The sequence below is a fragment of the Pteropus vampyrus genome, unplaced genomic scaffold (genome assembly GCF_000151845.1).
Source record: "Pteropus vampyrus isolate Shadow unplaced genomic scaffold, Pvam_2.0 Scaffold218, whole genome shotgun sequence".
Taxonomy (NCBI): domain Eukaryota; kingdom Metazoa; phylum Chordata; class Mammalia; order Chiroptera; family Pteropodidae; genus Pteropus; species Pteropus vampyrus.
This window is the reverse complement of record NW_011888999.1, coordinates 1,116,271-1,127,905: the sequence shown is the minus strand read 5'-3', so window position 1 is coordinate 1,127,905 and position 11,635 is coordinate 1,116,271.

Below are 11,635 nucleotides of genomic sequence, written 5' to 3'. Positions count from 1 at the left end.
CCAAATTAATTAAAAAAACAACTATATGCTTTAAAAACTCATCTAAAAATAAGTATATACATGGTTTGAAAGTAAAAGGATAGAAAAATATACACTAAACTAATACTACCAACTGAAAGAGTGTAGACCTGTCATTATAGAATGAAGTATATGTTAAGAGAAAAAGACCTACAAGAGATAAATAGGTTCATTAAGTATAATCATGTGATTCTTTAAATATATCTAATAAAATCCACATATGACAATAAATTGATAACCATCGAAAGTTATTTTATAAATCTGTACACAAATTCTTTTTCTCTTTGAGATTATGTCACCATTCTTCTTCTTCAGAATCATATCCTGATGTAATACATTTTTATTCTTAAATGTTTTTATCTCTCATAAGTCATTCTATCATACTTCTACAACAGATGTGTGTAATTAAATATTTTTTATTTTATGCACTTTTTATAATTTAAAAAGTATTATAGAGTACATTATAGTTATAATATTAGTGGTACAAAATAGAGCCAAACAACCGAAATTCTGGTAATTATTAACAGAATAATTTAAATTTTATTGAAAATTTATGTTGATATTGTGGGTGAATTATAGAGCTTTGATTAAAGGAGACTTCTCTGGTACCAATATTTTTAATTATCTATGTTTATGACCCTCTAGACTAGTTTTGTTTTGGTTTTTTTTTTTTCATTTCTAAGCAGTGCACTACGGTAACTCTAGAGGTTTCGGTGTTATATACTTTTCCTTTGTAGTGTAAGAGAAGGATAATTTTTAAAAAGGTTGTAGAAAATAGAATTATTGTTAAATTCTCAGGCGGGCCAACTGAGGACCTGAAAATTAGGTTCCCTGGAATACATTAATGTACCACCAAGATGCATATGTCCAGTTTGAGACCACTGATCTAAACCAATGCATCAGATAGTTTAATCCCCTCTTACACATCCCTAACAGATGTCAGTGACTCTACATATGCACATTATCCTTCCCACTGGGCTATTAGAGAACTGGAGTTTTACATTATTTATAGCCAGAAATAATATTAAATTGATATATTGAATAAATTCAATATACATTAATTGAATTAAATTAGGATTATAGAATATTTGCAACAACCTCTGGTGAAAAAAAAACATTTCATTAAAAATATGTTAGATGGTAAAATTTTAAAGCCAAAACATTGTATAGAAACTAATATTAAATTTTTTAAATTTCAGACAACACTCAGTATTGACTAGGAATGAGTCAGTCTCTGAAGCACAGGGAAAGAGCCAAAATAGGGGAGGGGGGACAAAACAAACAGCAGATGGTGATTTGGGCCAGCCACCCACTCTCCCCACAGGCCCTTTTAAAATCACAGCAGCTCCTTCTTAGATTCCATGTTCTGGGAGTGATTCTGCTGCTTTAGAGATATGTTCCCAGCTCAGTCAGTCCTGCCAAAATTAAGATCAGAGGAAAAGCACAGAGAAATATAGGATGAGTTAGGGAAATTAGTCTTGAAAGATTATTTAGCTATACTTCTGCATCCCCTTTTCTTCTCCATATCCACGCTTTGCCTTGTTTATCTAATTTCCTAACTGTTCCATAATCTAATTTGGTAAATCCCACATCTCTTGGTGTTCTCTACTCTTCTGCTTACTTTACTATGACCTTTCTCACCTTTCTAGAGAATCTTGCCTCCTGTTCCCACATAGAAATAGGTCTTATGGAATCCCTCTCTCTAAATAGGATTGATTAATGCTTCTCAACTCCACCTTCCATTGAATCCATTCCAGGAAGCTAGATTAGATAATCAAGGAAATGAGGCCAAGCCAGGGAAGTTAAATGTTTTCTGATTCACTAAATCATCAGCTGAAAGGTCTTTCTGCAACCTCTCTCTCATCTTTTTCTTTTTCTTTTCTTTCTCTTTTTTTTCTTTTGCCTATAAATCTTAATTTTCTGCAATTGCTTATATGAAGAAAGCCAAGGAAAACCAAGTTCATTGTGTGTCATTGAATAAAGACTGTTCAACTTTCATGAAGGCCTAATTGCTAAATCACTCTATTCTTTTCTGAGATAAATTAATTCTTTCACAAATACCTATTTGTGTCTCTGTGTTAATATTTTCATTTTCACTAGCTTCAAAGTAAACAGTTCTGTTTTCACAAAATTAATGAGCTCTGATTGGATTCAGACTTAGAGGATTTCTTCCTTTCAGGTTGTATATTCAAGCAACCAAGATGATATTGCTTCTTAGATGACTGGTAAATGTATTTCCTTTGATCAGCCAACACTACTGATGTGAGTGATAAATATTACATTAACTGTCTCTTTCCCTTGTGTCTTCACAGCATGACGTTTCAAATAAGAGGCATGTTGTATTGAACCAAATAAATGCATTTGGCTTGAGCGTAACTCAAAAGCAATCTATCAAATAGCTCTGTTTTGGTGTCCAAGTGCCTGCCATGTACCAAGAACTTTGTGTTATTTGTAAAAGTTGCAATAAAATTGTAAACTACATATTATTTCCCCCATTTAACAGATATTGAAACTGAGACTTACAGAAATTAAAGACTTGTGCAAAAAATAGGGTCCAATTACTGCTAAGTGTTGGAGCTGAAGCTTTAAATTTTGTCTGTCTGTTCCACAGTGAGAAGTCAATGCTTTCCTATTAAAGACATACAAAATATTTTACATTTATGTTTCACCCACACATTTATTATTTATTCAATTCGTATTTATTATAATACCTTCTTCAGTTAATGGTTTAAAAAAAACATGTAATTGTCTAACCACTGTACTGTATGCTTGAAACTAATAATAAAATAAAAACATACTAAAGTAGAGAGAGGAAAAAAATCATGAAGGTATACATATCAGCCTCTATTTCTTAAATGTGGCTTGGTCATCATGGTAAGAAACCCACATAGTCTTTTTAAAGGTGCATTTCTGAAGCATTTAGAGCAATCCCTTATACATAATAGTAACTTAAATACAAAGTATTATATAAGTAAATGAATACTATTAGTGATCTCAGGAAGGCTGATAAATTGTACCCTTTTTCTCTGCCAGGATTCCTGCACAGTTTTAGCAATAACATTAAAAATTTAAAAGATGAAACTGTAATATTACCTTAGTACTAGACAGATGCCAAGTTGGAAGACCTGGCTTTAGGTCACGGCACTCCTTGATAATGAAGTCTCTGCACATCCGCAAAGAGCACCTGACTTATCAGCAAAACCTTCTCTAATGTCCATTCACTCACCACAAAAGGGAGAATGAGAGAGCAAAGCTTCTTCAATGGGTGTGTGTTTAGGGTAAAGTTTCTTTTTGTAGATATAAAATATGTCATTATTGCCCAGCAAATGACAGGGTTGAGCATAGGGAATCAATTGCTTCTGCTCCCAAAATTATCACTAGAAGGGGCAGAACTCTTGCATATGCCACTGAGCAGAGGGTCTCTTCACCATTTACAATTCAGGAAAGTGGAATATAGATCAATATTGTTTTCTGAGATTTTCGTCAAAAATGTATTTTTGTTTGTTTGTTTGTTTGTTTGTTAAGGTAACTCTCTCTACCTCAGCTATTTCTGTCTCTCCACTCTCAATGCCTGAGCTATTGCTTCTCTCATCTCACCATCATTAGCCATCCCTACAATAAAAACATCTGGTCTTCTGATATTATAAATTTTAGTATATTGGTATTTATGCTACACTGGGGGAAAAACAAACCTCATAGTGCAGAACCAAAACTCTTCTGAATCTGAAGTAGACTAGCAGGAAGAGACAGAGAAAGGTATATCTTTCGTTTTTCTTGTTCAGATAGCAACAAAGATATACATAAGCTAATCTCTTAATGACAATGTCCTGCCATATATGAAAAGAGCCTGACACAAAGAAGATGTGGGAAATGATTCATATTACGTAATTATTATGATGATGGACATGACTTGGGCCAGAACAATGCCTCGCTAAGCACAAGTACTGGATTTCTGGAGGGAATTCCTAGGGGATACATCTCGAAATTGAATTTTTGATGTCACCTAGCACAATAAACTATGAGTGATGCAAACACTACACCTGGGCAAACATATAAACTTTCTGAAATTGATTCAGCTTCTTGAGTTTTACTTCTTCTTAGGAAGATAAAAGAGTTCTCTGACTTAGAAAAGAGATGAGGATATATGGTGTACCGTAAGCCAAAAAACTGCTTTCACAGAATCCATAAAGTTCTGAAATTCAGTATTTATTGCTTCTGTCAATCCCCCAAGGAAGTTTCCTCCTTTGTTCAGAAAAGATAATGTAGCACCACATGTTTGTCAAGGAAAGAAGAAAAGAAAAACTTTCTAAAATTCTGGAGATAGTAAAATAGTTCAGCAAGACAAAGTTGATTGATTTATAGTTTTGGAAAAAAAGGAATTTTTGCTTAAAAGTTACATACAAATGTCTTTATTTTTTAAATATCTTATTTAAAATTAGAAATATCCTCAATGAAATTTGATCTTTCACTTAAGTAATTTACAGTACAGATGGCTTAAAATACCAAATCTCTATATCTTAGAAAGATTTTTTAGTTGAAAACCTGAATTTTAGTCTTGATTTGACCATTTCCTAGTTATTTGTCTTGAAAAATCCTTTTAAATCCAGTGACTCGGATTCCTCCCAAAACTAGGATTGTAAATTTTACTTATATCAAGAGTTGCGATGATGTTTTCCTCAATGTAGCAAAAGTGAGTTTATTTGCAATCTGTTTTAAATTATGCTAGTAAGAGGTTCGCCCCAAATGTTTCTTGACTTTTGGGACAAATGTACAAATGAAGGTTAACATGATTAAATATTTAAGTTTATAATGAGGCTACTAGGTGTTTTACATATACGTGAAGTTATTATTGCCTTTATATAACCAAAAGCTAACTCAATTTGAGGGACATCTGAATGTACTTATTATTGCACATGCCTAGATATTCTTTTGGGGTAATGATGTCATTATTAGTAATAAAATAGAGATGATAATGTTATGATAATAAAATTCTTTTGTTAATCTGTGTTCTCCTGAGAGTAATGATCTAAAGGATTTAAAAATAGAATGTAAGCTTTCAAATATTACTAAGGTCATCTCAAAAGGACTCAGGAGCCAACTAGAAAAGACTCTCACTCACCAAATATTGGCAATTATAAACATCTTAAAGAATAATAACTGCAGTGGATGAAAGCATATTAATATAAAAAAATGTATGAGTTCAAGTTATACTAAAATAATATTTATAGAAGATGCTAGAGATCCAAATCACTTTTTGAAAACTGGGAAATAAAGGGAAAGAATCACAATTTATTCTCCTATTAATCTCTGAATAGATGTATTAAACAAAGAAGAAATGGCAGAATTAGAATATTGCCATTTCACAAACTTTAATGAACTAATACACTCGGATTTTGAACATCTAGCTAATATCATAAATAGAAAGACTGCCAGGGTTTGTGTGCCACTGGAAGAAAGAACATAAAACCATCTATGAAGAATTCTTGCAAGCAAACAAACCAAAAAGCAAAAAAGTAATTTGATCTGATAAGCCAGTAATTTGGATCTAACCACCAGTTTACAGGAACTAGAAAGAACAGAGAGCCATGTTAAATTACATCACAGTGAAGCAGTCAAAAAAATCTAGAACTATGCTGTGCTATGCAGTAGTCACAAAACACTATCACATGTAGCTATTTAAATTTAAACTTAGCATTAAAGATTTAAAAAACCCAAAACTTATTTCAGTTCCTGGGCAAAACTGTCACATTTCCTTCAAGACTTCAGTGGCCATATGTAGCTGATAGCTATCATATTGAACAGCCTGGAACATTTCTATCATAGCAAAAAATTCTGGTGACTAGTGCTGATTTAAGCTGTGCAAAATACTTTAGGACCAACAATTAGTTTCTGAAACAATGAGAGTGAGAGTGAAAAAATTGAGTAAAAAAAGAATGAGGGAGGACAAGAGTAACAGACACATTCTAGAGACTTAAAGACATACCAATCAACTGTAATGTGTGAAATTTATTGGAATCCAAATTCAAAAGAATTTTAAAAACTAGTTGTTTATTTCATGACATTAAGTAAACTACCATTAATATAACTTAGATGAAATAATGTTTAATAAGTTCTTATCTTTTAATATTTCAAACCAAATATTGATGGAAGGAGGGAATAATTTGAATTAAATTCAAAGTAATATGGGGGAGTAGTTGATGGTTGACAGGAAAGGGTTTTTAAGGTTGAATGATGACTACATGGGAATCATAATATTCTTGTATCTCCATAGTAAACTAAAAAAATAAAATAAAATGAAACTATACTCAACATATACAAATTTCAAGGTATATTATAAAATAAAATTTAAAATAAATATAAGACTAAGATATTAAAATTACTTTTTACATATATTTTGTGAAGTTATTATCTTCTAAACTTTCAAAAATATCTGGTGAAATTAAAAGGTCAAATAAAAATACATTTAAAGAATATAAAATTTTATAAAGGATTATAATATTGCTGAAATTTTATTTAATATTTGAAAATTTAATTAAAATTTATTTATATTTATAAAAATAAAACTTCACACTTCTAGCATCTAATTAACATTTATTTGCCAATGTAAATATCATGCTTCAGGCATGTTACATATAGACCTGCATATAGTCACATTTTTGTATAATATATAAATTATTTAATATTACACATTGATCTTCAGCTTCCATGTACAACTACTGTGAATACCATGCTAATTTTTGTGTATTTCCAGAACCACAAATTAGAGCACAAAGAGGAAAAGAAAGTGGAACCTTGACACTACTCTATAATTATATTTTTAAAATGCAGGAATCTACAACATTCATGCTATGGAAGAAGAATTTGTCACTTTAATCAATTTATCTTTGTTCTTACCTAAATGTCTACCTTGCACCTCAGAGTAGGGCCATCTCTGATGTGAGCAGTGGCATATTTCATAGAGTTATAATGTTTAGATTCAGTTGCCTTTTGTTTTGAGAACATTAGGCAAGAATGTGGAAACACATCTCTCCTTAAGAGATACTATTTCACACATAATTGGCCAGAAGTGTCACATGGGTAAACCTAAGCCTATCATTTGATAGCGGGAATAGGAATAGCCTGATTAGCTTAAGACTAGGGAGAGATTCAGCCTGTTTTGTACCTGAGATTGTACAATGCTCAATCCTGAACAAAATCAGTATTCTCAGAGTAAGAAGGAAAGGAAGGTCAGAAGTTAAGGTGTTGGCTAGGTGAGGAACAGTGTCTTCCAGACTCATCCAACTTCTACTGCATGTATCTTAAAACATTAAAAATGACCATAAATGAAGGTTGTATTTCTAGAATGGAAATGAATAGGAATTACTACAGAATTTATTGAATTCATTTTCTTTTTTTGTTAAAGTGATCCTCTCAAGAAATTGTTCAAGCCCTGAGGTAGGTAAAAAAAAAAATCAAACTAATATAATCATGATGCTCCTCCTCCTCCTCCTCCTCCTCCTCTTCCTTCTCCTCCTCTACCTCCTCCTCTCCATTATCATCATCACAATTCTTATTATCCCAATGTTTTAAGAAAAAAAATAATATTTGCAAAGCCTTTTTAAAGCAGAGGTCAGCAAACTTTTCCCGTGAAGGGCCATTACTAAATATTTTAAGATTTGCAGTCCATATGGTCTCTATCAAAACTATTCAACTCAGTAGTTATAGTGTGAAAGCAACCATAGACAATACATAAACAAATGAATATGGCCACTTCAGTTTGAAGTTTATATAATTTTAGCATTAAAAAATAGTTTCTGTTATCATATTGGAATGCAAGATCTTAAAAGTGAGATCATTTATTAACACATCTTTATGTCCCACAGATTGGCATAAAACAGACATACAGCACATTTTGTTTCTTGATTGCAGAGGAGAAAATAAATATAGTGCTAGTTCTCCAAGATCACGTGGCCAAAATCTGGAGACAAGATCCTTTTAATTACTCTCTACTCACTCATTATGTCAATTGCATCTCCATGCAAAGTAAGTCATTAAGTCCTGAATCTACCCTCCCACCAAAGCACTTAGACCCTTCCTTACACATAATATAAATATTTAATTATCTGTTAATTACCTCTTTAAAGACATTGTGTATCAGTTTATGCCAGCAGCAGCAAACTCTTGAAGATAAAATTAGGATTTAAAAACTGTCTTTGGATTGATTGCTTGTATATGAAAGAAAATTGGCACCTCTAGTTGCTGTGACTTTGACCTGAGCAATACAGCAAAAAAGAAAATCTTCTTCAGGAAGCAAATTCTCCCATAAAGTAGAATAGTCTTCTTTTGGTCATACTTTTTGCACAGTATAGGTGATTGATAGCAATAATATCAGGAGGATAATATTGCTTGGTAAAAGCAATCAGCAAGAAAAAGTAAGTAAAGATGTAAACTATTCATTAGCATAATATGAGAAGCAGCACATAACAATGTAAAATGAATGATTTCCCCCAGTATTGACACTCATTTTTGAAGCTATAAGCAAAACTAGATAGGATTCTTGCCACTAATATAATATGCTACGTGACCCCCTAGACTCAAAGTTCTGTGGATGTAAGGTATGTGTATGTCTATTTCACTTGCACATTTAGCTCCTAACAAATTCTCGACACAAAGTCCTCACTAGACATTGTAATTGAATAACCATGTGCCAGTCTGTAATTAACATATTTTGTTTCTTCTGGATTTGATAATGAAAAAAAAGCATTGTTATCCGCATTTTACAGATGAAATAACTGACATTTAGTGGTTTGCCAATGGCAACACAAACCATAAGTGATAAGTCCAATATTCAAGAATAAGTCTGTATGATTCTAGAACTCTACAATAATCCTACATGACTCAAAAATAGCTTTTTCCGGGAAGAATTTTGGCTTTAAGGTGACTTGAAAGCTAAGAGACATATTGGTAAAACAATGAAAAATTTTCTATATAATAATGGAATGCCCTGCCTGGGAAGAGGTCTATCATGGGTAATGAATAAATGAAGCTATAGAATCAGTTACAAAAGGAATAGTCATAACAACAGTAAAAATAAGATAATGAAAAAGATAAAATAATAAAAATAGTTCAACTAATGTATGTTAAATAATAAGCACTTTTCTCATTTAATCATTATACCAGTGATATGAAGTGATATTATTTTATCTGCTCCTTCAGGAGATTTTAAACATGAGAAAGCTGAGATTTAAAAATAGTGAATAATTTGCCCAAGTTGCAAATAAGACATAGTTAATAGATAAGATGTCAATTATTGCCAATTGGTAAAGGTGTGTGTACTTTAGAATTTGTAACTCCGATTTAGATTCATTTTCATGTAATTTTAACACTAAATGTCTCTAGAAAAGATAATTCTTATCCAGAATGTTCATTTGAGTCATTTGAATCATGTGTCAGGCTTCTAAAATTATTTCTATGGGGTGTGTGTGTGTGTGTGTGTGTATGTGTGTGTGTGTTGTGTATTCTAAAGCTTGGCAGGTGCTTTTAATGTATTCTTGTCTTAGAGCAATCGTTCTCAAATGTTAAGTCTCAGGACACATTTTTACACTTTTAAAGATTTTTGAGAACTATAAAGTGCTTTTGTGTAGGTGATATAAATGTATATATTATATATAAATTAACACAAGAATCTTTAAAATATTGTTTTACTTGAAAATCTCAAAATTAAACCTCCCACACATTAACATAACATTTTTAATAAAAATAATTATAGTTTTCAAAACAAAAAGATATTGAGAATAGTTGCATAGTTTTACAATTTCTGTAAATGTGTGGCTTTATAGAAGTTAAATTCCTATAAATGTTCTGCATTCAGATTCTAGCTTATGTTGTTCTGGTTGAAAAATATAAAGAAAATCTGACTTCACACAGATATGCAGTTGGAAAGAGGAGAATAATTTTAATAGGTTTTTCAGATAATTATAGATATTCTTAGGTATTATACCAAAACTTAACCAATAGAAATTTCTTTAAGTTTAGGTACAATGTATAATCTGATTCTATATCAATAAACATTTTGTTTTCTATTACATTAATACTCATTAATCTTTCTCACATTTTGAATGGATCATTTACCCATTTTCTTATAACAATATGCATTTGTCATTTGGAAAACAATGGTCCCCTGAGTTATATTGATTTTCCAAATATTGACACATTTCATTATAATATATCAAAAATTTGCATTCATTAATTTTTACTACCAATCATATCAGAAAAATCTTAAGCTGTGAGAAGCTGTCAAATTTAGTGTGGTATGCACAAATTTTCTAAAATTCTAATTTTTTTTGAAATCTCAAATTTTTCTATTGGTAACAAATAATGTTATTTGCTTTAACAAAAATGACAGGCTCTCTTCATATAGTTTACCCACAGTGAATGATCTGGCAATATTAAGCTGTTGGATATTATAATCCAAATTAAGAAATATTTGGGATTTATCCAGCAAATGTTCAAGAATGTTACTAAGCTGTAGTCCAATATGGTACCCGGAAAAGCATAGTGCCACTCAAAGCAACCTCCACATGCAATGAATATACGTGTGAAAAATCTAAACGTACAAATTGGCTCCATTATGAAACTCATCAGAGGGTGTACTACCAGCCATTCTTCCCTTGTTTCAGAATGTCTGGTCTTATTTCATCTCAGTGGAGTCCTTTTAACAGAGAGTAGTGCAGAGCAGATATCTTCAACCTCGATTACCTAGTGATTTGGAAACTTTGATGTAAGTAGGCGGGGGGTGAGGGAGGGAGAAGAAAAATAAAATGAGGTCCATCTGGCCTAAGACTTGATCCTGAATGGGAAAGATCTGTTTGGTCACACGTTGATTCTGTCGTTAGCCATTTGTGTGTACCTCTTCTCAATTCTGAGTTTAGTGCAGTGATACCAAGTTGATGTTTAAAATCAATCATTATGAGTATTTTATGACAACAAAACTGAAAAATGCTACAAATCAGAACATTTTGCTCCTGGGGAGAATGCTGTTAAACACATACTTGTATACTTTGGATGCATCTTTAATATATCTTGCATCTTCACTACTAATATCCTTTTAGTCTCATCTCAGATGATTCTAACTAGATGTAGATGCATGTAAGCAGTTCAGGGATTGGTTGGCTACAAGAGAGTTGAGATGAGTGTGACTTAGGAAAACCTGCACCTTTCATTTGCATTTATCTCCTCATGCATTTAATATTTAACCAGAGCCACAGAGCCATGGATTTTTTTCCATCAAACTACCCATTCACCTGTATACCCTTCAGGGATTTATTAAACATCTACTATGTGTCAAAAATTTGCCCCGAAAATTCAGAATGAAACATACAGCCTCAGTCTTCAAGTAGCTCATAGTTAAGTTGATATCTAGGGTATGAAGTAGAAAGAGATACGTACTCTCAAATCGGAAGGAAATCAGAACTTTTTTCAAGGAGTTAGAATATGGGGAAGATTTTGGAATAAAGGCAGGTATTAAATAGGTGAAAAAAAAGGTAATCATTATATTTGGAATTATCTAGCCTAACTCACATAATTCCCTGCCATTTAAAAATGAGGATACAAAATCTCAGAAAAGTTAAGTGATTTA